Below are 6388 nucleotides of genomic sequence, written 5' to 3'. Positions count from 1 at the left end.
CTTTGTAATATGCACCCATATAACAGAAATTAAAAAGTCTAACACCAAAACTGATGCTAATAAAAACTATATTAAAAGCAAACATTTACAAACAATAAAAACGTAACTAAAACAAGCAAACCTGCTCTGAAAACAGCAATAAAATAGCACTTTTTATACATTAATTCAATACTTTTATTGTTATATCTGAAGATTATTGGTGTTTGTTAATCACATCTTATTAATATAATATATATGTATCTATAATGTAATAAGACATGCTCCTAATTTCTTAACTATAAAGCTAAAATGCCACAAATACAAAAAAAAGAGAGAGAGAGAGAGAAACAAGAGAGTTACAATGATTAAAGTATAACTCATAGCACTATAAAATATTGTTAATGCTCACACTTGACCGCCCAGCGTTCTGCTAGTTCCTTCTCTTTTCCAGACACAAGGGGAAGAGGAGCATTGTCTGTCGTGGCTGGCTGACTCAATAAGAACGAGCTATATTGGGCAATAATGTCATGACCTTTACAGCTCTATAGTTAAGTGCTGAACCCTACTTGTCCTGAACTTTAACTCACAAAGAAGACTATTATTCTTACAGCGCTGAGTCCACATCGCTCTGATGACTAGACTTGTTTCTGTCTATAAACAAGAAATAAAAATATATCTGGAATAAAACAAACAGAATGAATGAGAATAAAAAGGAATGACATGCTGAAGTTAGCGCGACATTCTAACCTCAACCTCTCAAATGCCTCCTACACAAGGCCTTTAATCCAGGAGTAAAAGGCCAAGCTTATTAGTGATGGCTGGACAGAGCAGACAGGCCAAACAGAGGTGAGCTGATTTATGCCTTATATTGACAGTTTCAACTTTTGTGGAATCTTTTGGCGTGATGAAGGAGCGATTATATGTTATAATTAAATGCATACTGCCAAAGTAATTGATTGAATTTTTTGGGTGAGTTGTCTCTTTAAATTGTGATGCTCTGAGAGACTCTTCCTTTTCTGGGAGCAGATTAATGACGCAGATCTATTAATGCTATTATAGACCAACAAGCTCAGACCCTGTGTGTGTGTGTGTGTGTGTGTGTGTGTGTGTGTGTGTGTGTGTGTGTGTGTGTGTGTGTGTGTGTGTGTGTGTGACTGTTGTGCTAGAAAAGAACTGTTGGTGCCGTTGTTACAGTTTGAATTAAGCTAGAATTTATTTGATGGATGCTAAAGCTGGCAGGTATCATGGGTGCACTTGTGTTGTGTCTAACCTACAGTGCTATTAACGTCATTGCAGACTTTTTAAATTTTCTGTTTCAACTCTAATTCATTAGAAATTAAAGTGTTTGGGTGTGGCAGCTTCAATCACTTCACTTAAGTGTTTTGGTATGTACTGCACAAACACCAGACAAATGTATGGTTTCACTCAGGATAATTAAATTCTTATCAGCACCGGAATTCCTGGAAAATGGGTTGATGATGAATTAGTGGAATTGTGGAGAGCAACATTTACAATAAAGACCAACATTAAAGAAAGACAAGTCAAGTACCCAGACATAAAAAGTTGCTGGTACAAAGCCAAAGTAATGAAATAATGCATTTTGAAGTCATATAATGCGGAAAACAGTGGAGAAGTTTCATTTGACACCAAAGGTCTGACAGGTTTCCAGTTCTCTGCGCTTGCACATTTGATCAAAGACCCACAGTGAGGCTGTTTGTGTCTGTTGCTTCCTTCTGTATGATACTGGCACCAGGTAAGAGCATTTACGACCAGCATCCATTTATTTATTTATTCAGTTTTTTCTCGGTCTTTGTAAACTGTTTTTGTTTGCCTTCAGTATATGGATTAATGTGTTACACCTGCTTGGGTGCAAATCCTGGCAGCTGTACTCGAATATGTCCTCTGGGTTATGACTACTGCTCCACCACCCTAGGTAGGCTTCAGTTAACACCATGAGGGGCCCTAATGTTTGCATTTTCTAACAGCATACTTGGCCAGGTCATGTTTGTTGTCTTTCTCTGTTACAGTTGCTGAAAATATGATCACCAAAGAGTGCTTGAGAAGAGATATGTGCAACATAGCTGATTCTTTGGGTATCAGATGTTGTAGTGAAGACCTGTGTAATGGAGCAAAGCAAACTGGCGTCTTTGTGCCTCTGCTTTTAGCGCCATTGGCTATTATTACACTCTTCATCTGAAGGTCATCATTTTTATTTTCATGCCTTCATAAATTTAAATCTCCTTTAGTTTTGTAAATTTTTCAAAAATGAAGGAGAACACACTGGTAATCAAATGTATTTGTAGCTAAAAGGAAGCCATTGAAATCTAAAAATGATCTACTGAGAGGATTTTTGATTTTGATTCTGTTTATCTGCAATTATTCTGATGACAACCTCTGCAGTTTCTCTAATGTTTGATTCAGATACTGTATATTTCAGATGTTTGTTTTCTTTTATTTATATTAAAACAACAACAACTTTATCTTCTTCAGACTTTTTATTGTATAAAAATGTAATGTATCTAAATCTAAAGTGATGGATTGAAAAACCAAATAACAAAGCATTCATCAAGAAAATTGCAGCTAGTTTATTCAGACAACATATTCTCCATCTGGTACATAGCATTGCCTCATTACCTGTGTAGTAATAGAAACCATGCAGCAGAGGGCAGTGTAGGAGAAATCAAATGGCATCTCTCTTGAGATTCCTGAGCTTATCAGAGTTATTGGAGTCATAGAAACTATATAACTATGATCAGATCTATTGAGTGTGTGAATCAGCTTTTACATGCAAACTATGATGACAGTCATTTGGCTTCTTGTATTTGGCATTTTCTTATATAAATATGTTCTACTATTAATTTAAAGAGCTGTTCATTGCATTGACTCTCAGCATTATTTTTGTGCTGCATTTCTCCTGATGTAATGTGATAATAATCCACTGTAGCACTTATAAAATTACATAATGTTACCTTCAAAATGTGCAAGCTAGTGATCTCCAGTATTTACAGACTTAGATATTTATAGCTGTGCATTATAATCTAATTTCTCAAAGTGGAGCCAGTAAATGAGCAGTTCTGCAGTTCTGAAAGAGAAAGTTTACACCAAGCAGGGTATTACTTACAAAACTCTATTCAAAGTGATTTATTACATAATGACTGTATTGATGAAGAAAAGTTCAGAGTGCTTTTTTCAATCAGTCTTGAGCCAATACAGAGTGAAAAGGAAAGAAACTGGAATTTGGCCTTGCATGCACCTAAGATGCTGAATGTTACTCTTCCTCTTATAGTTATGTGGAAAATCTAATCTTCATGATTCAAGAAAATCATTCTTTGATTTTGGTTAAAATTTGGAAAAATATTCACAAGTAGAAAAATACTAATATTTAAGTTTATAAATTTCTTTAGATCAGAAAACAGTTCAAAGATAACTAAACCAAGGGTTGTCTACAAAACCAGTATCCACTGGTTTCTGGGACAAGTAATAATCATATTTAGACAAGAGGACTGAACAGTAAGATATCAGCTCTAAAACACTAAGCAAGCTGTGTCTATAAACCATGTGGATGTAATGCACAATAACTAATTGGGAAGTAAGATACTAATTAAGTACTACAATTAGACTCACCAAAACTGGACTACAGACTTCTAAAAAGCTCTGTACTGTAAGACATTATATTTGTCAGATAATTCGAGTCCAAATTAGTGACTCCAATTAGATGAGGCTACCGCTGCCTGTGTCCACACACCTGTAGATCAAAGCAGCAACACCCCTACTTTTAACATTGCACATACCTTAACAGTACTCAAACGGACAAGTTCATGGACAAACATACAAGCCAATGCAAACCTGTCAAAAATTGCAATTCCTTCCTTTAGGTGGAACTTGAGTCCAAACAGCAATCAGTCCCCATCAATCCTCCAATTTTAAAATGTCAAATTCACACCATTAGAAAGCATATTTGAAACCTGGTAAAAAACACAGTTTTAGGCTCTATATGCTCATAACAGTCCTGTAGGGGGAATTTTATAATAACTCATCCACCTGGATACCTGAGATAGGCGCATTACTGGGCAGCTGGAGCTAGTCAAAGTCTGGCAGGACTCAACCACTACTTAAAGTAATTAAAGTGGACATCTTCACTGGGTGTAAGTGTGTCTGCATGTGCATGTCCGTGTGTGTGTGTGTGTGTGTATATGTGTGTGCTGTTCATGCCTTTTGGAGCATTTGAATAGATTAATATCATGGCTTCCTATGGGGTTAAACCATGCCAAAAATTTGTTCTTCAGTTTTGGTGATTAAAATGCTAAAAATTTATTTGTCCTATACTCAGCCATAATTTTTCTGTATATTGTACCTGTATAGCTTAACTAAGCTCGATAGTGTTAACTGATAAATTAGCAGGCCACCTTTTCATCAATGTAAAATAACTTCTGGCTCCAAAAAACCAACATGGCAGCATACAAAATAAGTTTGCTGAAGTTTCAGAATGTCCAAAACCAATGAGTAGTATGAGTGGTTCAAACCATCTATTTCTTTGCTAAAGTTGTAGTTTCACTTAGCAGTTAAGTTTTACATTTTAACATGGGAGATAATGGGACTGACTTATTTTAATCGTCCACTCCATGAACTGCAGTTTTGTTTTAATGGCTACTGTTTGATGTAGCACACGTAAAAATATCTTCCATGAGCTGTATCCACACAATACAATGAAATATAATGAAAAGGTATGACCTCCTTGTTTACCCTAACTTTTACTAACCATGTTATCAGTTAGCTGATTAATACAAAAAAAATATTATATTACAATATAAAAAAAATATTCACCACTGTAAGTCCTCATAACTGCTTAAATTCTCAAATGAATGGAAAGCTATATAGCAGTAGAAACAGCATAATTATGTCTTTTAGGAATAATACCAGATGGAACTTTGAGAGTCAACTGATACAGTTGACTAAATCACTGCAGTGGGTGAAAAAATTAGTGCATGTATTGGATATGATTGCTCTGCAGATCAGCTGCTCTTGTTAACATCTGAAGTAGACTGATTTGCACTAGACATGTGTGAGTAAGTGTGTGTATTCAGTGATAACAGTTACAATATCAGTTTAATATATCACCTTTATTTGTCTTGGAGTGAAATGAAGTTAATTCACAGTCCTTCCATCAGTCTCATAACTTCAAGGCAAGGCAAGGCAAGGCAAGTTTATTTGTATAGCACAATTCAACAACAAGGTGATTCAAAGTGCTTTACAGAGACATTAGAAACAAGAACAAATAAAAAGCATGATTTAAAATTGAATAAAACAAGCAAATAAACTAACTAACTAATTAACAAACAAACAAACAAACAAACAACAGTATATAAAATCAAAACAGATAAAATCAGAACAGTAGATAAAATCAGTAGTTAAATGTAAGTTTTGAAATTTAAGCTTAAAGTGTGGATTTGGTGCTTTATTCAAATGCAGCTGAGAACAGGTGAGTCTTCAACCTGGATTTAAATAAACTGAGTGTTTCAGCTGATCTGAGGCTTTCTGGGAGTTTGTTCCAGATATAAGGAGCATAAAAGCTGAATGCAGCTTCTCCGTGTCTGGTTCTGACTCTGGGAACTGATAAAAGACCGGATCCAGATGACCTGAGGGATCTGGATGGTTCATACTGGGTCAGGAGGTCATTGATGTATTTTGGTCCTAAACCATTCAGAGCTTTATAGGCCAGCATCAGAACTTTAAAGTCTATCCTCTGACGGACAGGCAGCCAGTGTAAGGACCTCAGAGCTGGACTGATGTGGTCCACTTTTTTGGTCTTAGTGAGGACTCGAGCAGCAGAGTTCTGAATGAGCTGTAGTTGTCTGACTGATTTTTTAGGTAGACCTGTAAAGATGCTGTTACAGTAATCAAGCCTACTAAAGATGAATGCATGGACTAGTTTTTCCAGGTCCTGTTGAGACATCAGATCTTTTATCCTTGATATATTCTTGAGGTGATAGTAAGCTGACTTTGTTATTGTCTTAATGTGTTTTTCTAAGTTTAGGTCTGCATCCATCACTACACCCAAATTTCTCGCCTGGTTTGTGGTTTTTAGATGTATAGATTGAAGTTCTCTGGTGACCTGTAATCGTTTTTCTTTGGCGCCAAAGACTATTACCTCAGTTTTGTTTTTGTTTAGCTGGAGAAAATTGTGGCACAACCAGTCATTGATTTCCTCAATGCATTTACCAAGAGCCTGTACAGGGCCTCGGTCTCCTGGTGACATTGTGATATATATTTGTGTGTCATCTGCATAGCTGTGATAGTTTATTTTGTTGTTGTTTATAATCTGTGCCAGTGGGAGCATGTAGATGTTAAACAGAAGGGGTCCCAAGATGGAACCTTGGGGAACTCCACATGTGATACTTGTCTGCTCAGA

The sequence above is a fragment of the Aulonocara sp. 'chitande type north' Nkhata Bay genome, linkage group LG12 (assembly GCF_057382095.1).
Source record: "Aulonocara sp. 'chitande type north' Nkhata Bay isolate Kocher_YH1m ecotype deep benthic linkage group LG12, A_spYH_male_GT1.1, whole genome shotgun sequence".
Lineage (NCBI taxonomy): Eukaryota > Metazoa > Chordata > Actinopteri > Cichliformes > Cichlidae > Aulonocara > Aulonocara sp. 'chitande type north' Nkhata Bay.
This window is presented reverse-complemented; position numbering follows the sequence as displayed.